Source organism: Oreochromis niloticus, unplaced genomic scaffold (assembly GCF_001858045.2).
Source record: "Oreochromis niloticus isolate F11D_XX unplaced genomic scaffold, O_niloticus_UMD_NMBU tig00008147_pilon, whole genome shotgun sequence".
NCBI lineage: Eukaryota > Metazoa > Chordata > Actinopteri > Cichliformes > Cichlidae > Oreochromis > Oreochromis niloticus.
Window position 1 is genome coordinate 4,065 of NW_020329000.1, and position 16,797 is coordinate 20,861.

The 16,797-nt window shown below is 36.3% G+C and overlaps 1 long non-coding RNA gene across 1 annotated transcript; it reads left to right on the forward strand.

Annotated features, from left to right (window-relative positions):
* Positions 1-11,247: 11,247 nt before the first annotated feature.
* Positions 11,248-14,375, forward strand: LOC109200741 (uncharacterized). The gene is made up of 3 exons (XR_002060880.2): positions 11,248-11,931; positions 12,611-12,637; positions 13,338-14,375. It is a non-coding gene; the product is annotated as an uncharacterized LOC109200741 (long non-coding RNA).
* The last annotated feature ends 2,422 nt before the right edge of the window (positions 14,376-16,797 follow it).

Consider the following 16,797-nt stretch of genomic DNA (forward strand, 5'->3'; position numbering starts at 1 on the left):
ATTTCTGCTACGTTATATTATTACTGCTCATAGTATTTCTGCAAATTTTGGTATTTGCTCCAAAGCACAGTATTTCTGCCAAATCACAATATAACTGCAAATAAATGTTTTTGAGACAAATCATAGCGTTTGTGCTAAATCCTAGTAATTCTGCTCATAGAATTTCTGCTATGCTGAGGTGCTTTCTGCTAGATTATAGTTTTTCTGCTAAATCAAAATATTTCATGTAAATCATACCAAGTCCCAGTGTTTCTGCCAAATCATAAATCATAAATAATGTGGCGTGTTGGGGAACAGCTAGTCCTCTCCCATCATGCCTTGGGACATGTGCTGCTGTTTAGATGTTCTTGTTTCATTGTTTATGGTTACGTTACTTTTAACTGTTGTCTTGAATGTTGTGTTTATACTATGGTACAAAGTCACTGACAGTTATTGTTTTATAGGAAGGAAGAATGCAGTACCATAAGTGAGTTCTGTTATGCTGTTATTGACCCTTGAAGCACATTGTAGAACAAGCAAGTGTTTAATAAAAAGCTTCTCCTACCAGCTTGGGGTGGAATTACAAGCTCAAGCTTTCCCTGTGTGCTTATTTGCAAGACTTGTATGTGCCATAATAATTTTAATAAAGCAAAGTTAAGATGAGAAGCTTGTTCCAATTCATCTTCAGACAGTGCTGCCAGTCACGGTTGGAGCAGTTTTTACTGTCATCTTACTGTTGAGCCATAAATTACGTTTGTTTTCCAACTCTTAAAATGAAGCCGTTTCTTCTCTCGTCATATCTCCGCGACGGAGGTACAAAGAGCTATGAAAATCGAAGTCAAAGTTCAGCAAAGTCTGCTGATTTACCCAATACAAGAATTGTGCTTCTATCCCACCTAGTTTTTGAGTTACACGACGTTTTGTAACTCCGAAAAATCTGCGTTTTACGCCTCTCACCGCGATCTAATTCTGACTGCTCAAGTCTCTGTGTTTTAGGCACCCGTCCCCTTTGTTACCAGACCTCATTTGGCTCAGAGGGTTGAGAAGTTGCTGTGAGACCCGGTGGCAGAGGTTCGAGTCCTACCTGTGACAGTTGCTACACATCATCCCCACTTGCATGCGCTCTGCTTTCTTGACACTCTTCAGTGTACCCTTACACATAAAGCCATCTCATACACCTCTTTTTTAGCAGATAATTCTGCTTTTTCGCTTGTTTTCAGCAACTGCTGATGCTGATAGCCCTCCTAGTTTTTGAGTTACACGACGTTTTGTAACTCCAAAAAACGGCGCTTTTCGCCTCTCACCGCGATCTATTTCTGATTGCTGATCTCTTTGTTTTTCAGCCACCTGCCCTCTTGCCAGGTGGCGCAATCCGTAATGACACGGCTCTGCAGCTCAAAGGTCGTGGGTTCAATCCCACCTTGGTCAACATTTCTTTTTTCACTACAAATTTATACACTATCACAGACCTGTAATTTATATTGCTAATTTTTTTCACTACAAGTGAGTAGTGCAAAAACATACTATGTCTGCAACATCACAGTATATCTGTTATGTTATAGTATTACTACTAAATCACAGTATTTCTGCCAATTCAAGGAGGCTGACTGTTACTAAGTGCATCAGTGTACATAGGTCATCTCTTGTGTTGGAGTGCCCTCTTGTGGCGCCTTTTGGGTAGTGCCTTAGTAAACGTGAACACTGCAAAGAAGTGGTATCAGACTGGTTTGTAGTGGAGGAATTTGTTGCCAGTTTCTTTTCATCTTCATTCATGTTGTAATGTAGTAGTACCACAATATGGCAGAAACACTATGTTTTGGCACAAATACTTTGATTTGGTATACTTTAGCTTCTTCACCCCTTTTCAGCAAAATTTTCATTTTTTTCACCCCTTTTCAGCAGAAACTCTGCTGATTCATCTCTTTTCAGCGCAAGTTTCTGCTTCTTTGCCTCTTTTCTGCAGAAATTCTGCTGATTCACCTCTTTTCTGCAAAACTTTCAGCCTTTTCACCTGTTATCAGCACAATTCTCAGCAGCTTCTGCTCATTTCAGCAGAATTGTCCGTCTCTCCACAACAACTTTTTGCAACTTTTCATCTTTTTCAGCTTTTCAGCAGACAGCTTCAGCGTCAAGGCATCCACACAGCATTTTCGCAGGAAATGCAAATTTTTCTAGTTCTTTATTATTATTCTTCTAGTTGCTTCCGTACACTTTTTGGCACTTAACTACTTCCACAGTTTTCTGCCGATTTTCTCAGTTCAAACTCTATACTGTTCTGCTCTTTCTGCTCTTTCCGGCAATGACTTTTGGTGTTTATTACTGTTATACTTTTTAAAATATTACACTTTTTTCCTTTAATTTGTCCCATTGAAATGAATGGAAAACTTCCACAATTCTGCTAAAACTTGCTTGTTTTTGAAACTTAACTACTTTGTCATACTTTCACCTAGAAACTCCATTCAAACTTTAAAATGTTCTCAGACTATTGGGCTATTCCTGAATGATTCAGCTTTTTCAGATCTTCTACCGTTTTAATTTTATACCTCTTTAAGTTTTCAGTTGCAAAATTGTGATTTTTCAGAAAATACATGCGTTGTTATGGTTGCTATGCAATTAACTCAGAGTGTGCACTCGTCCTTTCTGAATTTTCTCTTCATGTCTGAACAACTTCTTGCTACTCGCTCAGTTTCCACTCAACTCCCACAAATTATACATCAAAATGTAGGTATTTTTGCTGGCTTTCAGAAAATGTCACTATCATTGTTGTGGGACTTATAGATTTTTTGCAAATCTCCTCAGAGTAACATAAAGTCTCAAAACTCTCCATAGAAACTCAATGGAGAGTTTCTTCAAAATCAGCGCTGGAATTCTCTAATGAGAGGCATTTTCAAATCATCATATCTCCTTAACGAAACAAAGTTGAGACATGACGCTTGTGCCAATATATCTTCAGACATTCCTGATGCTCACAATTCAAGAATTTTTTCCTTACCTATTACCGTTTGGCCATGAATTACACTTGTTTGAGGGTAGGAAATTTGTCCCTCGCTCAGATTTCTTCAGATTTCAAACTCTGGAAATGAGGCACTTTTTTCTCTCGTCATATCTTTTTGATGGATTTCCACAGAGACCTGAAAATTTCCATGACTGTTCACCAAAGCCTGCTGTTTCTTACGGTGAAAGAATGATTTTGATGCTCCATATAGATTTAGAGTTACAAAACGTTGTTTGAGGGCAAGTCAAGGCAGTTTTGGTTCGCCTCTACTCAGTTACAGTGTATTACAAGTCATATATCTTTAATAATTTATATTTTATCTCTGATTTATGAAGACCTGCAGATTCCCCCATCTCTTCTGAACAAATCGGTGTCAGAATGAGCATTCTAGCCCCTACGGTTAGGAAATTATGGCCATTTGTTCGAGGGGAATCCTGAATGTGAGAAATACACTGCAGAAAACTCACACCTCTCTCTGTGACTGTGTGTGTAAGTGCTGATTACAGCAGGTGCAGCCAATTTAGCTGACCTAGATATACCAAGCCCAGACTCTTAACAGCCCCTGTACACTTTGCTCTCTGTGTATGTGTGTGTGTGTGTGTGTGTATCAATATCTCTCCCATGTTAAAGTATTACTCCTCCATAATAGTATTTGTGCTAAATCAAAGTACTTCTACTACATCTTAGTACTTCTGCTCAATCATAGTATTTCTGCTAAATCATAGTATTTTTGAAAAATCATGGTATTTGTGCCAAATCATGGTTTGGGGGCAGAACCATAATATTTATTTTATGTTATGAGATTACTACTAAGTGCAGGAATGTCTGTTATGTTATAGTTTATGTGCTGAATATAGTATATCTGCCAAATCATAGTATTTATCCCAAATCATAGTATTTATGCAAAATTACAGTATTTCTGCCAAAAAGCAGAAATAGTACCTTTTAGCAGAAATTTCTGTGAAAAGATATTATTTATGTTAAAACATAGTATTTCTGCTAAATCATAGTATTTCTGCCAAATCATAGTATTTGTACTTATTCATAGTACTTGTGCCAAATCATAGTATTTGTACCCAATCATAGTATTTCTGCAATATGATCGTATTTGTGCCAAATCATGGTATCTTTTTGCCAAATCATGGTATTTGTGCCAAATCATGTTATTTGTGGCCAGTTAAAATTTCTGTTATATTAGTGTTACTACTAAGTCATAGAATTTCTGTTATGTTATAGTATATCTGCTGATTATGGTATATGTGCCAAATAATAGTATTTATAGCAAATAATAGTATTACTGCCCAAACATAGTATTTCTTGTAGTATTTGTAGTAGTAGTTGTTGTAGTATTTGTGCAAAAACATAGAATTTCTGCAAAATCATAGTATATCTGTTATGTTATAGTATTACTACCAAATCATAGTATTCCAAATCATAGTATTACTGCAATTCCATAGTATTTGAGCGAAATCGTACTATTTGTGAAAAAACATACTATGTCTGCAAAATCACATTATATCTGCTATGTTATACTATTACTACTAAGTCACAGTATTTCTGCCAATTCGTAGTATTCGTACTAAATCATACTACTTGTGCCAAATCATAGTATTGAAATCAAAATATAGTATTTGTACCAAAGCATTGTATTTGTACGAAGTACAGTATTTCTGCCAAATCATAGAATTACTGCAATTTCATAGTATTTTGAGGAATCCCTTTTGTTATAGTATTACTTCTAAGTCGTAGTATTTCTGCTTTGTCATAGTATTTGTACTGAAACATAGTATTTCTGCCAAATCATAGTTTTACTGCTATTTCATAGTGTTTGAGTGAAATTACAGTGTTTCTGCAAAAACATTGTATTTCTGCTAAATCATAGTATTTCTGTTATCTTAAAGTACTTGCACTCAATTATAGTATTTGTGCCAAAGTGTAGTATTTCTGCCAAATCATATTATCTCTGCTAAATCATAGTGTCTGCCAAATCATAATATTTGTGCCTAAGCGCAGCATTTGTACCAAAACATAGTATTGCTGCTATATCATAGTATTTGATCCAAATCATAGTATATGTCCTAAAACATAGTATTTCTGCCAAATCATACTATTTGTCCTAAAGCATAGTATTTCAACAAAATCACAGTATTTCTGCTATGTTATAGTATTTGTGCTTGTAGAAAAACCTGTGTTATTGTGAGCTACATTACCCAGCAGCCTCTGAGCAGTGAGGGAATTCATGGGACTTCTGAGCTAGATGGTCTTCCTTCGTTCCTGGGCTAACGATTGAGGAGAGAGCTGCTGGGAAGGGGAGCAAATAGCCCATCCTGTATTTGTTGGGGATGGTGTGTGTCACATAAACGTGAGTTAATGTTCCATGCTTAAGATGTTTACCCTGCTACTTGTGTGTATCGGTTTTAGTTACCTTTAGCGTATGTGCTAGTTAGCGATAGCTATGGCAGCACAGTTATTTGATTGTTTTGGGCTTGTTCCTGCTTTGTTTGTTCCCCCTGCAAATTTATGTGAATTTGTACACTGTAATATCGCTGTATTACGTAGTGGCTAAGTAGGAGGCTGACTGTTACTAAGTGCATCAGTGTACATAGGTCATCTCTTGTGTTGGAGTGCCCTCTTGTGGCACCTTTTGGGTAGTGCCTTAGTAAACGTGAACACTGCAAAGAAGTGGTATCAGACTGGTTTGTAGTGGAGGAATTTGTTGCCAGTTTCTTTCATCTTTAATCCGTATTCATGTTGTAATGTAGTAACTTTTGTGGCGCAAATACCACAATATGGCAGAAATACCATGTTTGGCACAAATACTTTGATTTGGTATACTTTAGCTTCTTCACCCCTTTTCAGCAAAATTTTCATTTTTTTCACCCCTTTTCAGCACAAATTCCAGCTTTTTTTGGCTGTTTTCAGAAACAAAACTCTTTTCAGCAGAAACTCTGCTGATTCACCTCTTTTCAGCGCAACGTTCTGCTTCTTTGCCTCTTTTCTGCAGAAATTCTGCTGATTCACCTCTTTTCTGCAAAATTTTCATCCTTTTTGCCTCTTATCAACACAATTCTCAACAGCTTCTGCTAATTTCAGCAGAATTGTCAGTCTATCCACCTCTCCTTTGCGAGAATGAGTTTGGTCAGTGAGATGAGTAGCTGCCTTTAGACTAGGCGGGCCAGGTTCAAATCCTGCTCAGGACGATATTTCTTTCTTGTTCGAGGGGAATCCTGAATGTGAGAAATACAGTGCACAAAACTTATACATCTCTCTGTGTCTGTCTGTGTAAGTGCTGATTACAGCAGGTGCAGCCAATTTAACTGACCTAGATATACCAAGCTCAGACTCTTAACAGCAATGTACACTTTGCTCTCTGTGTATGTGTGTGTGTATCAATATTCTCCCATGTTAAAGTATTACTCCTCCATAATAGTATTTGTGCTAAATCAAAGTACTTCTACTACATCTCAGTACTTCTGCTCAATCACAGTGTTTCTGCTAAATCATAGTATTTTTGAAAAATCATGGTATTTGTGCCAAATCATGGTTTTGGGGCCAAACCATAATATTTATTTTATGTTATGAGATTACTACTAAGTGGAGGAATGTCTGTTATGTTATAGTATATGTGCTGAATATAGTATATCTGCCAAATCATAGTATTTAGCTCAAATCATAGTATTTATGCAAAATGACAGTATTTCTGTAGTAGTTGTGTTAAAACGCAGTATTATTACCAAATCATAATATTTGTACCCAAACATATCAGTTCTAATTTTAATTGCTCATGACCCTGTTTTCCAGGTGCTCATTCTCTTTGCCGGTAGCGCAGTTGGTAATGACACTGGTCTGCAGCTCAAAGGTCGTGGGTTCAATTCGACCTTCGTCCACATGTTTTTTTTCTCTACAAATGAATTCACTATAGTACACAGACTAGTAATTCATATTGATAATTTATTACAATTCTGTAAAGTTTTATGATTGCTGAATATAGTATATGTGCAAAATTTGGTATTTATACCAAATCATAGTATTTGTGCTAAAACATAGTATTTTTGCCAAATCATTGCCAAGTTTTCACAGTAGAACAACAAGTACTTTTGAGGAAACTTCACCTTGTTCAGCTTTTTCAGCTGGTAATTTTAGTTTTCCAACATTTCAACTTCTTTTTTATTCAGGTAACACTAAATTATAGTGTTTCTGCTATGTTAATGTGGTTTTAGAAAATGTAGTAGAACAAAAGAAATACATGTGAGGAGAACATGTCAGTAGTTGGTTGTTAACTGGACTAATGCCGTAAGGCTTTTTAAATAAATCTATCATAATACATTACATTTTAACATTAAGACCTTATATGTATTTCAACGTCAAATAGTCCTGCTTGAAATATTTATTTAACTTTTAGAATTAAACTTCTGCAAGTTTTTTTGTAGCAAATAAATCTTGTACAATGGTATTGAACTGTACATACATTTTCACATTTCCAATTCCCATTTTGTTTGATGGGGGAATTTCCCACTACCTGTGAATGCCTCTTTTCTTACGCCTCTGGCTCAGTGCTGCATGTCCGCTCACTTTGTCAGGATCCGCTGCTGGTAAGACATGCTTCTCTTCTCTTCTCTGAAATGTCTATAAGCTGTTTGAGTGATTTACGGAGTTGTTGTTAGTGACTTATAAAGCCAGTCGCAGTATACTCACATTAAAGTAACACAATGGCCATTTTTTTGTGAAAAGTTGTAATTCTAGTATTTTTAAAGGATTTTTTGAGACGCTAGCCCTGACAATCCAATGCTAACGCCTAGCGCTCCTAGCCCAGTGTGAAATGAAAATGGTTCATTTCACACTTTATTAAGTTGTTTCATTAACTTAATTCTGTGTTTTAGTGTTTCTGTGTCTGTTGTGGGAAGTGCAGTTAGTTCTCCTCTTCACAAATTGGTCGGTTAAAACAGCCTCATTCTTTAACTTGTAACTTTATGCAAGAGCCGCCATCTTAGTTGGTAAGATCAAAGGTGTGTGCTGCGGGCTAATTAATAGAAGGGAGAGAGCGGAGAAAGAGAGGATAAAACACATAGTTAATACAAGAATAATAACTTTTCTTAATTAGAAGTAGGCTTTTTAGTTTTTCAAGAACTGGTTGTGCAGGCCCACTTTTAAAGAAAAACACTTTGTTAGATTTCGCACTTTGTAGAAGATTAATTAAATAAAAAATAGCCCACCTTCAAATAAATAAAGTGCTGCAGTGGGCCATTAATTATATTATTGTGGTACAGTAGTGTTTGACATATACTAGGTTCAGTGAGTGGTTTATGATGTTTCCATTTACTGATGGGCAAAAACACATGATCAGGATTTAGAATCTGTAGCAGCAAAGCCCCCACAGAGGACCTCTGACTTTCCCTGAAAATGTCCCTGAAATTTAATAGCCCATTTATATCTGATTTTAAGCACTTAAGCAATGACAAAAAAAGAGAACCACAGCTGTGAGTGGACAGTGTTTGGTATATCAGTGTGTTCTTTATTAATGCTATAAGTTAAAATTAGTTTATTAATTATTTAGTGAATACAGTGTGTTTGAAAATTAAATATAAATGTTGGCAAAAAGGAAAATATTGCAAAATACATAAATATTTCTTCCAACAAGTATATACTGCATTTGTGCCAACAAATATATGTGCCTATTCTTTGCACTTCTGTAGTATGAATGCTTTTATTACACGTTATAGCCATGTGAGACTCTGCAGCTAATATTAGTCCTCTTTATAGCACAGTAAGTTGTTAAGGGAAATTAAGGATTTTACTAGTTATTTTATGTCACAGTAAATCAGACTGCATGTGATAAGGCTCAACAGTCTAAGTCATTAACCCTTTAAAGCCGGTTGGAGCGGACACGCTCCATTTTGCCTAACTAATTTTAAATCCCTGTAGCACTGCAACCACGTAAGCTAGCGCAATATTTTTTTTTTTTGCATATGAAACTGGAGGAGTTGTACTTACATGTTTTGCCATCAGCTTGTCCTTGGTCACAGTTTCCTACTGGTGTTTTTAAAAGTTATGTTTGACTTTGTGACTTTCTGTGTCGTTTCTGGGATGTTTAGGACTCAAATTGCACTGCTGGAAATAGTTTATTTTGATGCATATGCTGCTTTTTTGCAAATTTGCATTGTAATATTTATTTTCGTTTTACCTGCAGTATATAAAAATTGGTGTATTTCGAAAAAGAAAACTATGAAGACACTTAAAATAAATTTCCTGTGGTGGGAAACTATTTTGGGCAACTTTTTTGTATTTACAGTTTTGAGTGATAAGCCTCTTAAATTTCTCTAACTAGAAATATATGTTACAAAAACAAAAACGATTTTCAATTTTTTTGGTAGTTGATTGCACTTTTTTGCAATTTATGTAATTACTATTCACTTAATGCATATATTATATTATTAAAATTTGAGCTATAATGGTTATATTGATGTATATCACATTGAAATGCTCCCAAAAATGGCACTATAGCATGTAAAAATATAATATAAGCTCTGGCGGACTTCTATGGTAGGTTTTAAAGGGTTAAATAGTGATCTCATTTATTGTTTCCTTTCTTTAGACTACTGATCTGATCGTCTCAAGTCTGGTAAGTAAAGGTTTGTCTGAGGTCCAGTGCTGGGAAAAGTCTTTCTTCCTTGCAGATTTCTTTTGTTTATGTTGTTTGTTTGTTTTTTGTCACATTTAAATGTTTAAATAATCTAACAAGGATAACCTGGATAAATATATAAATTAAAAAAAGCAGTTTCACAGTGATGATTCTGTTTATAAAGCACAGAAAATCAAACCACAACAACCTGGTCTAATGTAAAAACATGTTGCTGTCTAATACCCAGTCTAATAGCTCTAATAGCAACAAGTACCATCAAGCATTTACAGTAACTATTAATGACTGATTTGCATTACTAGGGGGATTTTGGACAACTCTACTTTCAGATTTTGTTTAATTCAGGTCCAATATAAGGTTTTCAAGTCATGTATAGTTCCAGTTTCATTGAAGTCCAGAATCTGATTAGTCTGAACCAAGAGTTTTGTTTCGTTCAGAGTTCCTTGTGTGTTTTGGATCATCTCATCAATTTCCTGCTGTGAATCCCAAGTGTGATTAAACTGAAGCTCAGGAGCTGATGGCTTGATGCAGGTCCTGAAGTAGTAAAGGAATTCTGGGCCATCACACTAACAGCATCATGTTTGACTTTAATGCTGGTGTTTTTCTGAAATTCGTCTCACACTGTAGGAGACTCAGTTTAGTGCAGTGAGTCAGCACAGCTCTTGGTGATCATCAAGATGTTTTTAGGCAAATGTGAGAAATGATTGGTGTTCAGTTTGGCCAGTTAATGTTTTTGCCTTTTTGTCTACAACCTCTGGGATGGGTTGTGTTTAATGGGGTCTCCAAATCCTTAGAAGTGTGTTTGTAAACATATCTTGACAGGCATGAGTAGCTGTTTAGGGAAAATTGTTTTTTCACATAGGGCAGGGGTCTCAAACTGCAGTCCTCAAAGGGCTGTGTTCTGAAGCTTTTCCATGTGTCCATGTTACAACACACCTGAATAAAATTTGTAGGTCATTAGCAAGAGTATAGAATTTGACTGCATGCTGAGGTGACATCCCCTAACCCTACCTACTCAATTAAATTTGAGAAATATGTTTGGAAAAATGTACTTCTAAAATACTTTTATTTCATCATGTTCATTCACTCTTGAGTTGCTGTAACATTAAGCAAATGGTTGAATTGCCACCTCAGCATGCAGTTAAGTGTATAGTCTTTCTAATTACCTATTAATGTTATTCAGGTGTGCTGCAAGAGGGACACGTGTTAAATTTACGGGACACCAGCCATCGATGACTGGAGTTTGAGACCCCTGATGTAGGGCATTGAAGATTTCAAAAGCTTGTTTCTCTTCATAAATTAAATCCCGGTCTAAAAACTGCTTTTTGTCATTTGTGATGATGACTTGGAAAATACAAATGGGATGAAAACATAAAACTAACAAATTTGTTAGAGGTCAGATAAAATCAAGGCTGTGTTTTTGGAAATAATCCTGCCCACATTTGCAAAACATGAACTGTATGTGAAAGTCATGTTTGTTAGTAGTTGTTGTTGCTGTTTTTTAAATAAATGTGGGAATCTCCAGCAAAGTCCTTACATTCAACAGCTCACATTCAGGACTCATTTCTGGTTTTTATTATTAAATTATCTACAAAGAAATTATCATTATACTGCATTTTATAATTAGGCCCTAATATCAGCTATCATAAGTTTGTCATAGATTTAATTCAGTGCTTATTGCTGTGTATCAAACATGCCCCAAATGTGACTGAAATATATATAAACTGCTGTGCAAGAACCATGTGGCACCAAATTTTTCATTTTTACCAAAACTCATACTGAGTAAAATTCTGTGTACTTTCAAGTTCTTGTCCTACTGAATTTTAATTTTCAGACTGTTTGTTTTTATTGTGTTAATAGAATTTGAATGCAGGCCACCTCAAATGTTAAAGGCTACAAACATTACATACAAGCTATCATTTGTGATTGGTGCCTCCTTTTAAATTGTCACCATTTGATAAAGTGTGCATTTCTAGGTGTAGCAAATCATTGGTTATGATATCTACTCTGGTATGTAATCGAACCTAAATTGTAGAGCATTACATGACTAAGAAACTTGTGTGGTTTATTGCAAATGGATCAAACCACATATTACCTTCATGAAGAGGTCGATCTTTATTAGGATGTAGAGAAAAAAAGAAAACAGAGAGGAGCTGTTACATGTATTCCAGCTGTGGTAATCAAAACAATTTTCCTGAATATATTTGACTAGAGAGTGATGCAGTATTGACTCTGATGCTGATTTGAGTTGTCTCATTCTGTATTTTTGTTCTTTGTCTTTTGCTACAGAGTGAACAGATCTTTGGTTTTGCCTTTTTTGGTAAGTAGACAGTGATGGTAATGTTTAGTATTTACATGGCCAAAACACAGTCAGGATTTATAACCTGTAGCAGCAAAGCCCCCACACAGGACCTCTGACTGTCCCTAAACTTTAATAGCCCATTTATGTCTGATTTTAATTTTTGATGGCTTATCAAGTCCAAATATAGCTAAATGTCAGAGATGTTTGCATACACTTGTTCAATTTCTCCTTATGCTACATAATCCACATAAGGATTATGTAGCAAACCATACTATAAAAGTGCTTTGGGTGAGTCAGTATAGGTGGTAACTTAAACAGTTAAGAGCAACACAGCTATCGATTTGTAGTGTCTCCCATCTTCCACTTATGAATTAGCATGAAGTCAAAACACTAGAAGTATTTTGACTACAAATGATAGTTTTACCCTTAAGCAATAATAAAAAGTAAGAAAATCTAAAGTGTGAGTATGTATATTAAAGCCAGTGTTTTAAAATTAAATCTAAATGTTGCTAAAAAGAGACATACTGCAAAACACATAAATATTCCGAGCAACAGGTACAATGGAAGGACTTTTTATTGTAATATTTTAAGAAATTTTAAGTCATTTAGTTATTTCATGTCACAGTAAATTGGATTGTGTGTGAAGAGGCTCAACAGTCATTACACAGTGATCTGATGTATTGTTTCCTTTCTTTAGACTGCTGATCTGATCGTCTCAAATCTGGTAAGTAAAGGTTTGTCTGAGGTCCAGTGCTGGGAAAAGTCTTTCTTCCTTGCAGAGTTATTTTGTTTATGCTTTTTGTCACATTTAAATGTTTCAAATCATCTAACGAGGATAGCCTGGATAAATATTTTTAAAAAAATACAGTTTGATGGTGATGATTTTATTTATGAAGCACAGAAAAGCAAACCAGAACAACCTGGCCTAATGTCAAATCATGTTCATTAAAGTTCAGACTCTGATTAGTCTACACCAAGAGTTTAATTCTATTCAGAGTTGGACTTGCTTGTTTGCTTCAGATCAATTTCCTGCTGTGAATCCTAAGTGTGATTAAACTGAAGCTCAGGAGCAGATGATGCAGGTCCTGAAGTAGTAGGAACTCTGGACCATCACACTAACAGCATCATGTTTGACTTAAATGCTGGTGTTTTTCTGAAATTCATCTCTCACTGTAGGAGACTCAGTTTAGTGCAGTGAGTCAGCACAGCTCTTGGTGATCATCAAGATGTTTTAGGCAAATGTGAGAAAGGACTGGTGTTCAGTTTGGTCAGTTAATCAATAAGTCAGTAAGCACAGCCAGAATAAATACATAAGGCGCTCAGTCTATTTTTGAGAAAATGAAAGGATTTTTATTGTCCGAAAAATACAGTAAAGCCAGCTTTATTGGAAATATGTCTAATTCCAGTCTGTTTGTGTCTTACAGGTGACCTGCTGCAGAAGCTCTCTCCCTCTATCATTAACAAGCCATTCAGTCTGTCCTATCACTCTACCCACTCTATTTTGACAAGCCGTTCTATCTTGCTTCACTCTATCCCACAAGCTCTATCTAAGTTATCAAAAATCACGTTTTTTACTGGAATCCAATTTTGACTGGAATCAAGTTTTGACTGGAATAATCAAGTTTTGACATGGCCCCATTTTTGGGAAATTGAAGTTACCAGTACTTCATCTATCTGTTACAGAATTCTGACAGGTCTCTGCTCTCACTGCTCCTTCTTTCCTATCGTTAAACTCTCTCACATCCAGTCTTTTTGCTGGAAATTACAAGTAGAAAGTTGAAATTACAATAGTAGAATTACAGTACAGTAGAAACTATTTACACAGCTGTAGATTAGTAATTTTAATTTTTACTTGGAACACGTTGGAATAAACACTGATAGTTTGGCTTAGAGGTGCAATTACTTTGATACATTATATAAAATTTACACCTTCTTTAAGGTTTTTTGTAATAAGATAAACTTGTTATTTTATACGACATTCAGACTGCTGTATTCGCAAAAATATTAAATTAGATAACTTCAAATACATTTTGCTAGTCTGTTTCATTGACTGTAACATTTGACTATAGTAGGGTTATACTATTATTATTTAGGGACAAACCCATTTCTGTTACTCAGTCTAAGTGTTCAGACACAATTGTCATCGAGAAGCTGCCCTGAGGACCCAGACTTCCTGTTTCCTGACTGCTGCAGAACATCCAGCTGAAGAATCCTCATCGCCTGTCATCTGATCACCACAGCTTTTTATATTTGCTTTACATTTTAGATATCTGAAAGATTTACACGAAGATTTACACTTAAAAACTAAGAGTTTTATTATAGCCTGTTGATTATTGTGATTTATTCTGTATATCCCTTTACAGAAGCTAAGATCTACTCATTAACAAGTCTGGTTAAAATATAAGAAGTAAAAATATTCTGTTTTGGAAAAAGCTACAATAAAACTGAGCCAAGTGTTTTCAAAGAACTGAATATCTTTTATATTGAGTTTAGATTAAAGTCAACCTTTTACATCTATTTACATATTGATAAAAACATTGGAACATTTTTATATTTATATTGACATTTTTTCAGATTTAATACTAACTTGAAGAGTTATTAGTTCTTCACTGTTTCCAGGTTGAGTTCTGTTTATATCTTTGTATAAATACGTATAAGCTTCAGTTTTAACTTCAATAAAATGCCGAGAAAAGGTCAAAGGTCGCAGTCCCAGAAGCTTAGATGGCAAAAGCAGAAGGAACAGGTAAATGTTTCTCAGAGCGATGAGAAGGTAAAGGTGTCTGTTACAACTATTCCCAGTCCTGAAGTGCAGAGCAGTGTTCAGACAGCCGCAGTCACTTGTGCAGATGTTGTAACGACAGGTGTTCACTCAGTGTGTGTGCCAAATACTAAAGTACAGCAGGTAATCCAGGCTGAACCCCAGGTAACTGTGCAAATGCAGCATGATGGAGAAGCTCCAGGACCGTCTTATGTACAGGTTACAAACAATGAAAGTCATCCACGAGTGAGTAGCATCTGTGCGTCCCGAAGCCAGGCTGCTGCTAAGTATGGGAAGTACAGGAATAAGCAATGCATGGCTAACAGTTTGGTTTTCCTGTCATTCTTACACGAGGATGAATTCATTACCAGAGCAGATCTAAACCGTGTGTTGGACAAAGGCCATGCCGTGTATTCAGATGCCAGAAAGAGGTTTGTGAACAGTGGGTTTCTAGCCTCCGATGAGCTTCCCACAGTGGTCACCAGCCGCACACATGAGTATCAAGTGGACATGTCTCAGTGTGGTCGTTACGGCACATTTGATAGTACAGATCACCTTCTGAGCCTTGAACAGGGACTACAGTGTTTGGTTTCAGACGTTCGCTATGCTTTGCTAGTCATGGCAAGTACAGTCATCGCAGTTTGCAGGCTGACTTCAGGTGAATACGCATATTTTGACCCTCACCCACGTAAGTCTACAGGAATGCCATTGTCGCTAGCTGTAAGTGGTGGAACTGCAGTTATGTTAAAATTCACACGTCTTAACGACATGATTGACAGGATCAAATGCTTGTACCGAATGTTTAGCATCACACCAACCTGCACTTATGAGCTTCAGCCCATTGAGTTTCAGAGTGCAAATGTTGCTGATCAAAGAGATGCTAATGAAACCACCGAATACAGAATACCCCAAACAAGTGTTTCAGCACCAGCTGAAAATGTATCTGTTCATGAATTAAACTCCCAAACATCCACTGAGCAGACACGGAAAACTGTGACTGACACTTTAACCACCCAGATAGCAAGGAAACATTGAAACAATGTTGAGTCAATATCAGGCGACGTCATTGAAGCAACGTTGAAGTGTGACGTTGACCCAACATCACTCTTGCACCCATTTTTAACGTTGAAACAACGTCAGGTTTTGATGTTGAATCAATGTTGAAACCTGACATTGATTCTACGTTATATTTTCTAACACTGTTGACATTGAAACAATGTCAGATTCTGATATTGAAACACTGTTGAGCTATGGTATTGATTTTCCACCTCTTTCGTACAGTTGCTTTTTATTGAAAAAAAACAAAAAAACAAAAAAGGTCAATAGACATGTATCATTTGCAAAATACTTTATTAAAAGACAAAGTTTCCTATTTACATTTCTATGTTTCACGTCACTTTTTATTATTTACTCCGGGATGGGGATGGATGATGTGCGTCCTGCGCGCCACCCGTACGATCTGGAGCATATCTGAGCCATTTCTGGACTGCTTGAGCAAAGACCAACTCAGACATAGAGTTCGCCCCTACCTACTGCGCCAGGCCATCTAGGACAAAAATAGACACACACACAAAAAAACAAAGACAAAAAAAGGGAATTAGAGCACACGAATAAGCTCTTGTTAATTGTCTTCAGCAGGGAGAAAGTATGTAAACTCCTAGGCTGATAAACATGAAAGTCACCAGGCGGAAATCAGCAAACTGCTGCATTTGATTCCCAAAGAGCTATAAGCTGAAAATGTGATATGTCTTAGCATGGTGTGCCGTGTATCCTTTAAAAAAAAAAAAAAAAAAAGAAAACATGGGGTCCTCGGGCTGTACAAAGTGTACAACCCGAGGACAAAACAAGCCGAAGACCAAAGACTCCATCTCCAGATTAACCGGACATGAAAGTCTTGTTATTAAGAAAGACAAAGTAATATAGCAAAAAACAGACATAGGAAATGTGAAACGCACCCAGCACATCAATTGATCCCTTTATTGTTCACTTTAGGCTCATAAAACTACAATAAATGTTAAAACTTACCAAATATGCATCTGCACAGCGCTGTCTCTTTAAATGCCCTTTTTTGCTTTGTCTGGTCCTTGGTTTTTTCCCCTGCCCAGTTGAGTACAGAGGCCAGCTCC